The 11195-nt window shown below is 36.1% G+C and overlaps 1 long non-coding RNA gene across 1 annotated transcript; it reads right to left on the reverse strand.

Moving 5' to 3' along the window:
- Positions 1 to 5528: 5528 nt before the first annotated feature.
- LOC118724405 lies at positions 5529 to 6224 on the reverse strand. Its single transcript, XR_004989573.2, has 2 exons — positions 6076 to 6224; positions 5529 to 5561 (listed from the first exon to the last, which is right to left on the reverse strand). It is a non-coding gene; the product is annotated as an uncharacterized LOC118724405 (long non-coding RNA).
- Positions 6225 to 11195: the final 4971 nt, after the last annotated feature.

The raw sequence follows: 11195 nt of genomic DNA on the forward strand, positions 1-11195 counted from the left end.
TTGGGTTACATATATTTTCTCCTCCTTGAGAAAACACAATTAAAAATTGTATCGTTTATTTTCATCAGAAAATCAAATTTAAATAATATTAAAGACATACATCAACCACATAAAGTGGTTGGCCTCTGAAGAACATATACAGAATACTCAAAGTGATTGAAGGAAGTTTAATAGATATGCTTTTTAAAGAAGTCAGGATGGGGTAAGGGAAAAAAAATTGAGGGTTTATTATCTTGGGACTAGCAATAGCAGGCTGATTTTACTACCATTAGTGACCGAAGGGACTTGGCAGGAAGAGTATAAAAGAACGTGGAGCTTAGACATCACCCTAGAGCTGGCCTTCCATGAAAGGACTTAGCCAATCCATGAGGAAAATATTTATTTGGTCCTTATTCTGTTTCTTCCCTTCAATATGCAGCCCTTGATGCCCGTATACTTGCATATATTGTGTTTGTTTACTTTTACCATTCTTGTTGTTTTTGTGTTTTGTTTTGTTTTGTTTTTCAGTCAGGGAATTAAATTCAGTTTCTACTGCTCACTTAATCTTGTCTGAAAGCAGAAGTTGTGTCCATACCATTTTAATTTCTGATTTGGTTGCAAAATTACTTACCTTTTTTTTTTTTTTTTTATAAATATGGAAGCATTTCAAATGATCAAAACAATAAATAATGCTAACCAATTAGCCCAATCTCTCCTTCTTGGTATATTAAATCACAAATTGCTGTCACAATTGGTAGTTTTTTGGTGTGTGTGTGTGTGTGTGTTTCCTTTTTTTTTTTTTAAATCCTTATTGATAACAACTATTATATAGGTCCTCCTTTTTCCCCATTAAATTCCTCCAGCCCACTCCCATCTCTCCTGACTCCCAGGCCCTCACCACTCCATTGTCTGTGTCCACAAATTATGCATACATGCATATATGTATAAGTTAGTTGGTTGATCTCTTTCCACTCACCCTTCTTTCCCCTCCTGCTGAGGTTCAACAATCTGTTCATGCTTCTATGCCTCTGAGTCTATTTTTTAAAAATATATTTTATTGGTTTTTTACAGAGAGAAAGAGAGGGATAGAGAGCTAGAAACGTCAACGAGAGAGAATCATCTATCAGCTGCCTCTTGCACTACCCCCACTGGGAATGTGCCCGCAATCAAGGTACATGCCCTTCACCGGAATTGAATCTGGGACCCCTCAGTCCACAAGCCGACGCTCTATCCACTGAGCCAAACCGGTTTCAATTCTGAGTCTATTTTTGATCATCAGTTTATTTGGTTTATTAGATTCCACAAATGAGTGAGATCATGTGATACTTAACTTTCTCTGACTGGCTTATTTCATTCAGCCTAATGTTCTACAGATCCATCCATACTGTTGAAAATGGTAAGAGTTCTTTCGTGTGTGTGTGTGTGTGTGTGTGTGTGTGTGTGTGTGTGTTTAATTTTTTTCTTTATTGATTAAGGTATTACATATATGTCCTTATCCCCCATTGCCCCCCACCCCTACTGCTCATGCCTTCAACCCTTTAGTATCTGCGTCCATTGATTATGCTTATATACATGCATACAAGTCCTTTGGTTGATATCCCCGCCTTTCTCCCCACCCTCCCCTGCCTTCCCTCTGAGGTATGAGGGTCTAATTCATGCTTCTCTGTCTCTGGGTCTGTTTTTGTTAATTTATGTTGTTCATTATATCCCACAAATGAGTGAGATTTTTCATTTTTCTCTATTTCACTTAGCATAATTCTCTTTAGGAGTTCCTTCCTTTTTACAGCAATATAGTATTCCACTGTGTAGATGTACCACAGTTGTTAATCCACTATAGATGGGCACGGGCTGTTTCCAAATCTTAGGTATGGTAAATTGCACGGCTATGAACTTAAAGTTGCATATATCTTTTTGCATATATCTTCTAGTTTCTTGGGATATATTTCTAGAAGTGGAATCACCAAATAAAATAGGAGTTCCAATTTTAGGTTTTTTGAGGAAATTCCATAGGTTTCTCTACAGTAGCTGCACCAGTCTACATTCCCATCAGCAGTGCGCCAGTGTTCCTTTTCTCTACATTCTCAACAGCACTAGTCATTGGTTGATTTGTTGATCATAGCCATTCTGACAGGTATGAGATGGTATCTCATTGTCTTTTGACTTGTAAATCTTGGATAATTAGTGACTTTGAGCACGTTTTCAAATGATTTTTGGCCTTCTGTACATTCTCTTTCAAAAAGTATCTATTTAGTTTTTTTGCCCATTTTTTGATTGAATTGTTTATCTTCCTTTGTTAAGTTGTATGAGTTCCCTGTAAATGTTGGAGATTAAACCCATATCAGAGATAGCATTGGCAAATATGTTCTCCCATGCAGTGGGCTTTCTTGTTATTTTGTTAATGGTTTCTTTTGCTGTTCAGAAACTTTTTTTTTTTATTTTGATGAGTTCCATTTGTTTATTTTCTCCTCAGTTTCCATTGCTCTAGGCTCTGTATTGGTGAAGATATTGGTTTGGCATACATCTGAGATTTTGCTGCTTGTGGATTCCTCTAGTATTTTTATGGATTCCCATCTCATGTATAAGTCCTTTATCCAATTTGAGTGTATTTTGCATATAATGTAAGTTGGTGATCTACTTTAATTTTTTTTTAATTTATCTGTCCAATTTTCCCAAAACCATTTATTGAAGTGATTGTCTTAACCCCAATGTATGCTCATGCCTCCTTTGTCAAATATTAATTGAGCATAGTGGTTGGGGTCTATTTCTGGATTCTTTGTTCTATTCCATTGGTCTATATGTCTTTTCTTGTATGAGTACCAGGCTGTTTTGAGAACAGTGGCTTTGTAATACAGCTTGATATCTGGTATTTATCCCTCCTACTTTATCTTCTTTCTCAGGATTACTGTAGCTCTTTTGGGTCTTTTTTGTTGTTGTTGTTGTTCCAGATGAATTTTTGGAGAGTTCTTTCTAGTTCTGTGAAATATGTCATTGGTATTTGAATGGGGAGTGCATGAAATCTGCAGATTGCTTTGGGTAGTATGGACATTTTAACGATGTTGATTCTACCAATCCATGAAAACAGTAGGTTCTTCCACCTGTGTATGTCTTCCTCTATCTCTTTTTTCAGTGTCCTGTAATTTTTCTGAGTACAGGTATATTTCCTCCTTAGTTAAGTTTATTCCTAGGTATCTTAGTATTTAGGTGCAATGGTAAATGGGATTTTTAAAATCTCTTTCTATAAATTCACCATTAGCATATAAAAATGCCATAGATTTATGAGCATTAATTTTGTATCCTTCTAGATTGCCAAATTCATTTAAGTTTAATAATTTTTTTGATAGAGTCTTTAGGGTTTTCTATGTACAATATCATGTCATATGTGAATAGTAAGAGTTTTACTTCTTTTCTAATTTGGGTGCCTTTTATTAATTCTTCTTATCTAATCACTATGATTAGCACTTCCAGTACTATGTCAAACAGGAGTGATGAAAGTGGGCAACCCTGTCTCATTCTTGTTTGTAGGTGAAATTGTTTCAGTTTTTGCCCATTGAGTATGATGTTGGTTGTGGGTTTGTCATATAAGGCTATTATGTTGAGGTATGATCCCTCCATTCACACTTTGCTGAGAGTTTTTATCAAGAAAGGATGTTGGATTTTGTCAAATGTGTTTTCTGCATCAATTGATATGCCCATGTGATTTTTATTTTTCAAATTGTTTATGTGATGTATCATGTTTATTGATTTGCAGATATTGTGCCAGCCTTACATCTACAGGATAAATCCTACTTGGTTATGGTGTATGATTTTTCTGATAAACTGCTGGGTCCGATTTGCTAGAATTTTGTTAAGGATTTTGGCATCTCTGCTCATGAGGGATGTTGGCCTGTAATTCTCATTCTTTGTGTTGTCTTTATCTGTTTTTGGTGTGAGGGTAATGCTGGCTTCATAGAATGAGCTTAGAAATGTTCCTTCCTCTTGAATTTTTTGGAATAGTCTGAGGAAGATAGGTGTTAGTTCTTCTTTGAATGTTTTCTTAAAACTTCTTTTTGAAGCTGACTGGCCCTGGGCTTTTGTTTGCTGGAAGCTTTTTGATGACTGCTACAATTTTCTCCATAGTTATGGTCCTACTAAGATTTTCTTATTCTTTTTAAAAAATATATATTTTATTGATTTTTAACAGAAAGGAAGGGAGGAGGGATAGAGAGTTAGAAACATCGATGATAGAGAATCATTGATCAGCTGCCTCCTGCACACCCACTACTGGAGGGTGTGCCTGCAACCAAAGTACATGCCCTTGACTGGAATCAAACCTGGAACCTTTCAGTCCTCAGGCTGACGCTCTATCTACTGAGCCAAACTGGTCTTGGCAATTTTTTTATTCTTATTCATTGAGTTATGAAGGTTGTATTTTTTTTTAAGAATATGTCCATTTCCTCTAAGTTGTCTAGTTTGTTGAAATATAATTTTTCATAGTATTTTTTTCAAGCCTTTGTATTTCTGTGGGGTCTGTTTTTATTTCATCTCTTTCATTTCAGATTTTGTTTATTTGGGTGTTCTCTCTTTTCTTTTTGGGAGCCTGGCTAGAGCTTCATAAATTTTGTTTGTCTTTTCAAAGAAACAGCTCTTGACTTCCTTGATTTTTTGTTTTGTTTTGTTTTGTTTTGTTTTTTGTTTTTTGTTTTTGTTTTTGTTTTGTTTTTTGGTCTCTGTGGCATTTATTTCTGCTATGATATCCTTCCTTTTCCTCACTCTGAGCTTTTCTTGTTGCTCTCTTTCTAATTCTTTAAATTGTAGAGATAATTTATTATCATTTTTCTTGTTTATTGAAGTAGGCCTGTAATGCTATGAACTTCCCTCCCAGGACTGTTTTCACTATGTTCCATAGATTTTGGATTGTTGTGTTTTCATTCTCATCATTTCCCAGATATTTTTAACTTTTTCTTCTATCTCTTTAGTAACCAAGTCATTGTTTTATAGCTTTCTATTTAGCCTTCAAGTGTTTGATTTTTTTTTTCATTGTTTTTATTGTAGTTATTTTGTAATTTTATGCCATTGTGATCTGAGAAAATGCTTGTTATGATTTCTATCTTCTTGAATTTGAAGAGACTTTGCCAGGTCCTAATGTGTGATCTATCTTTGAAAATCTCCCATGTGCAACTTGAGAAGAATGTATAGTCTGTAGCTTTGGGGTGAAATGTTCTGTAGATGTCAATTAAGTTTATATGATTTAGTGAGTTTTTTAGGTTTGCTATTTCTTTGCTGATTTATTTGTCTAGGGGATTTATTCAATAATGTCAGTGGATTGGTAAAGTCCCCTTCTATGACTTTGTTGTTGTTGATGTTTCCCTTACTATTACCAGGACTTTTTTTTTTTTTTATGCATTTGTGTGCTCCTGCATTGGATGCATATATCTTTACCAGAGTTATATCTTCTTGTTGAATGGCTCCCTTTAGTATTATGAAGTGGCCGTCCTTATCTCTTGTAATGGCCTTAACTTTGAGTTCTATTTTGTCAGATATAAGTATTGATACCCCTGCTTTTTTTCTCTTTTCTTTTAGCCTAAAATACATTTTTTCCATCCCTTCATTTCAGGATTCTTGTCCCAGCATTACAAGGGGTTCAGCTATCCAGAGAAAGGCTGTGCATAGCTGAAGTAGGAATCCAAAGACACGAGAGAATTTTGAAAGGCTTTGGGGGGGGGGGGGGGCAGAGGAGCTTCAGCTTAAGGAGCTAAAGACTCCTTTGTCTCAGGACCCCATGCTTTTTATTAACACAATTTGTCCTAAGGCAAGGTGGAGATGATATACTTCAAAGGATAGGGTTTCAAATGGTAGGGTTTATAGAAGCATTGTCAGATTGGGGAATAGCCTACAGCTGTTCAGGTGTTTGGCCAACAGGAGGCAATAACATGTAGATTAAGATGCATGAGTTGTCTGGCAGCAAATGATTATCCTATTCAGGTTTGGGGGAGATGCTTTTTAGCCATTCCAACAGATGATTACATATGTGGCTCAGCCCTTGTTGAGCACCCAAGCTTCATCAGCCTTTTGATGAAACTCTTGTAATTATGACATGGTGGAACTGGCTCTCAGCACCTTCACTTTCAGTCTCTTTGAGTCCTTTGTTCTGAGGTGGGTCTCTTGTAGACAGCATATATATGGGTCATTGCTTCTTATCCATTCAGCCACTCACTGTCTTTTGACTGAAGCATTTAGTCCTTTTATGTTTAAAGTTATTATTGATAGTACTTGTGTGTAGCTATTTTAAAATTTCACGCCTGTGTTCTTTCTTCCCTTTTTATTTCTTCATTTTATACCAGTCCCTTTAGCATTTCTTACATTGCTAGTTTGGTATTAGTAAAATCCCTTAGGGTTTTTTTGTGTTTTTTTTTCCTGTGAAGCTCATTATTTCCCCTTCAAATTTGAATGATAGCCTTGCTGAATAGAGTATTCTTGTATTCAGTCCCTTTCTTTGCATCATTTGGTAAACTTTCTTCCATTCCTTTCTGGCTTGATGTGCTTCTGTTGAGAAATCATTTGATAATCTAGTATGAGATCCCTTGTATGTAACTTTCTGTCTCTCTCTTGCAGCTTTTAGGATTCTCTTTTTGTCTTGTACATTTGTTATCATAATTACAACATGTCTTGATTTGTTTTTTTTTTCTTTCTTTTTTTTTGTTTTTTTTTCCCTTTGGTTCATTTATTTGGGACTCTGTGCTGATGTGACTTTTTTCTTTCCCAAGTCAGGGGATCTTTCTGACATAATTTATTCAGATAGGTTTTCTAACCCTTGTTCCTCTTCTTATTGTTTTGGCACTCCTATTAGTCTTATGTTGCTTCATTTCCTGTTGTTGCAAAGCTCCCTTAGGCTCTCCTCCTATTTTTAATTTTTTCCCCTCCAATTGCAGTTCAGTTTGTGTGTATGTTTTGCTATCCTGTCTTCTAATTCACTAATTCAGTCTTTTGCTTCTCCTAGTCTATTGTTGAAAATTTCCATAGTGTTTTTTACTGTAGCTTTATCTCTCTTCATTTCCTCTTGACTATTTCATAAGTTGTTGATTTTTTTCATCCATCTGGTTTATAAACTGTATGCCCCTTATTTTGAATTATTTTTGATTGGGGTGGGAGAGTTTAATCAGGGGCAGGCAGGCAGGGGGCATGATGTTGGCCATCCAGCCCACCTTCTGATCAGGCTGGTTTGTGGGCCACAGTGACATAGAGATTAGTCATTATGGTTGTTATAACGGTTACAGTCTCTGGCTTTTTATATATATTTTAAAATACATATACAGGCAGTCCTCAGGTTACATCAAGTCGGACTTAATGTATATTGTTTCATAGTTATTTCACCATCTCCAATTTATTTATTTAAAAATAGTTCCATCATTTATTTATTTTTATTATTTATTTACCACAAGTAAAGGTGGGGGTGGGGGAGAATGGACCTCTTAGCCCGGATTGTGAGAGGGTGCAGGCCAGATTGAGGGACCTCACCAGTGTAAGATTGGGGCTAGGGAGAGACACAGGAGGTTGGCCAGCCAGGGAAGAACCACAGGAGTGCTCCAGGGCTTGTCTAGCCCATCTCATTCAGTCCTGATCAGCCAGACCTCAACAGGAAGCCAATTTACCTGTCAGAACATTTGCCCCATGGTGGTCAGTACACACCATAGTGACTGGTCAAACAGTCAACTGTCTGCCCCCTGGCAATCAGTGCAAGTCATAGTGAGCAGTTGAGCGGCCTTAGCATATCATAAGCATCTTATGCTTTGATTGACAACTGGGCAACCGGGCACTTAGCATATTAGGTTTTTATTATATAGGATTCTTTATTCATTTTAATTCTGTATAATTTTTATTAGTAAAATATACCTAAATATATTATTTCTTCTCTTTGTGTAAATATTTTGCTTATTTCCATTATATCCTTATTATTATATTACTGCAAAGAACATTCTTTTTAAAATTGAATTTAGTGAGATGACATTGGTTAATAAATTACATAGATTTCAAATGTACGGTTCTATCAATATTATCTGTATATTATATTGTATGTTCTCCACCTCAAGTCATATCTCCTTCCATTGCTATGAACATTCTTGAAAATGAGTGTCCATGGACTTCCCAAAGTAAAATAGGACAGAAATCCTGGGTCACATTTTACCACATTTAAAATGTTAAGATTTTAAAAATTTATCTCCAAAGTTGCTATTCAAAGCCACATCATTTAAAATATTTAAACTGAAAAGATTATGATCTCTCACCCTTACTCTTCAGTAGTCTATTCTTTATTAGAGAGCTTTTTAAAATTGATTTCTGAGGACAGAATATGATTACATAATTGGTTGGTAAATCTTTCATTCATTCACTTGGCACCTCTGCTGTTGAGTTACTTCACTAGTTCTCTGGCATTTTGCTGCTTTGGAGACCATATCTCTAGAACTACTAACCAATGAGCACCCATTATTTAAAAAAAAAAAACCATTTTATTGTTTTTTTACAATAAAATATTGTAAGAGAGAGGGAGAGAAATAGAGAGTTAGAAACATTGAGGAGAGAGATACACCGATTCAGCTGCCTCCTGTACAACCCCTACTGGGGATGTGCCCAAAACCAAGGTACATGCCCTTGACCAGAATAGAACCTGGGACCTTTCAGTTCACAAGTCAATGCTCTATCCACTAGGTCAAACTGGTTAGGACATAGCACCCATTCTTAAGGCCTTACTGTTGTTCTCTTTGAGCTTTCCCATCTTGTGCCTGGAGATGGGCATTCCTGAAGACATTGCATTTAAAGAATATTGTGGAATTTTTTTTCTCTCTCTCAGTCCCAAATATATTCCATTTCTAGGGCCAAATATACTTTAGAACAATTGATGGAGGTAACCTTTACTGTATTGACCTAAGTCCCTATTAAATCCCTCTACAATAGTCTGATATGGTTCTCATGGACTCAGCTATTAAATGTTTTCTATGGTCTTTTTGTTATATAGATATGTAGTTTGTTTATCTATAATAATAAAAACATAATATGCTAATTAGACAGGACGTTCTTCTGGATAAAACCAGGGCTGTGAGGGAAGCCTGGGTCCCAGGTGCTTGCTGGGAGGGAAGCCCGGGTTGTGGGTGCCAGAGAGAAACTGGTGCCAGCAGCCAGTGGAAGAATGGCCTGCTCTTGTAAGAATTTCATGAATCAGACCTCTAGTTAAAGAACAAAATGAATGAGAGAGAAATCATTGGCTAAAATCTATCTATCTATATCTTTATTTTTTTTTCTTTTAAAGCAAACTATTCAATTTTTCTGATCACTTAGAAAAAGAAAAAAAAAAGATCCTGTGGTAGGCAGTATAATGCTGCCTCTCTACCCAATAAAAAGCCCTAATTTTAGCCTCTGGAATTGGTGAATACATTCTTATAAAACAAAAAAGGGTCTTTGTAGTTGCCAGGGTGTTAAGGATCAAGAGCTAGGGAGAAGGAGATTATCCTGGATAATCTGGTTGCACCCAATGTAACTGCATGGGACTTTACAAATCAAAGAGGGAGGTAGGAGAGCCAGGGTCAGAGGAGACATGACAAGGAAATCAGGTGGGAGTGGTTGGAATTTTGCTTTAAAGAAGGCAGGGGTGGGTCACTACCCAAGCGATGCTAATTAATGGTAATCTCTACAAACTCACAAAATCAAGGACATCAATTCTCCCATTGGAGCCTCCAGAAGTAATGCAGTTCTGTCAATTTTGGGTTTAACCCAGTGAGACCCATTTCAGAGTTCTGACCTTCTGAACTGTAAGAAAATTAATTTGGGTTGTTTTATGCTACTAAACTTATATTACTTTGTTATAGCTTCAGTAGTAGGAAACTAACACACTGTTTTTCATTTTATTATAATGATTCTATGTGTAGACTTATTTTGTGTATCACTCAGATCTTTATTCAATAACAGAACATGGCCAAGTATCACTTCTTCTAATGATGCTTGTTGCATTGTCAAAGCATTGCGCTGGTTGGCTACCCTGGTTACCCTGTGGATGCCTAACATCCTAGCTCTCACATCAAACTTGGAGGCTGGGAACATTGGCAAGGTAAGACACTTTAATGCTGAAGGCCCTGGGACACCACTCGCACAGCTTCCCAGAGGCCTTTGCCACTCTCCAAAAAGCCAGTACTGAATGATTTTTAGCAGGTGCCCTCTCCCTGAGATTTTTTCTCTATCGCTGCTCCTCTGAAAAGCACACCTTGTTTTCCTGTTACTCTTTAAACATTCTAGTATATTGAGTTTAGTCACTTTAAGCTATTACAAATCACAAGAAGAATTACTGACTTGCACCAGCTTCTGATATTAGAACAGCAAAATTCCCTCAGAGAAAGAAATGCAAAGTTATGGCTAACGTATTGAGAGAGAGAGACTCTAAAATATTAAATGCAAAATAACATCTGAATGAATTATCCTGCTTCATTTATATTCATCACTTTAGCTTGTATTTTGTAGTGTCTATGTTATTTAATTTTACAGATCTCTCAAGCAGCAAAGGCACAGAGTTGTTCAATAAAGAACCACAAACCTTTAATTCTTTCAGACAGAAAAAAGTTTTGTTTCTTTTTAAATGTTAGAGTTTGTTGTTGTTTTTTATGTTTGGCACATAAAAAGGACAATATTTCATGCCCAGGTGTATTGTGCATTTCCAGAAAATATCTGCACCCTCACTGTGGTGCTGCTTCCAGGAATATAGAGGGAGTGGGGAAAACTTCACTGCTCATCTCTAATCCAATTCCCTTCACTGCCAGCTGTACTTGAGTTTCATGAACCATATTTCTCAAATAAATGACACCTATTCCTCTAAAAAGAAACTCCTGCAATTCCATTTGAAAGCTATAACAACACAGATTTCCTTTCTTTTCACAACTTTTATGATTTGAAATAAAATAACAACTAAACCAGTGAGAAAACACTTGAGAACTTTTACTAGAAGGACATTGTTAGGGTCTGCATTTAAAATAATGAAAACTCAGTTATGATAAGATTATGTTCTGGCTAAGAAATATGATAATAAAGTAGTTCCAGATTATACCCCTCCCCTTGTGTTATATAGGGGTGTCATTTAATTTGGTCTTGATTTTCATCAATTCTTATGATAAAAACACATATTTAAAAATAGTTCATTTTCTAGCACACTTAGGAATGTTACTAGCTAGGTCAAAGAGTATTTGGATAAGTCATGTTTT

Source organism: Pipistrellus kuhlii, unplaced genomic scaffold, assembly GCF_014108245.1.
Source record: "Pipistrellus kuhlii isolate mPipKuh1 unplaced genomic scaffold, mPipKuh1.p scaffold_m20_p_2, whole genome shotgun sequence".
Classification (NCBI taxonomy): Eukaryota; Metazoa; Chordata; class Mammalia; order Chiroptera; family Vespertilionidae; genus Pipistrellus; species Pipistrellus kuhlii.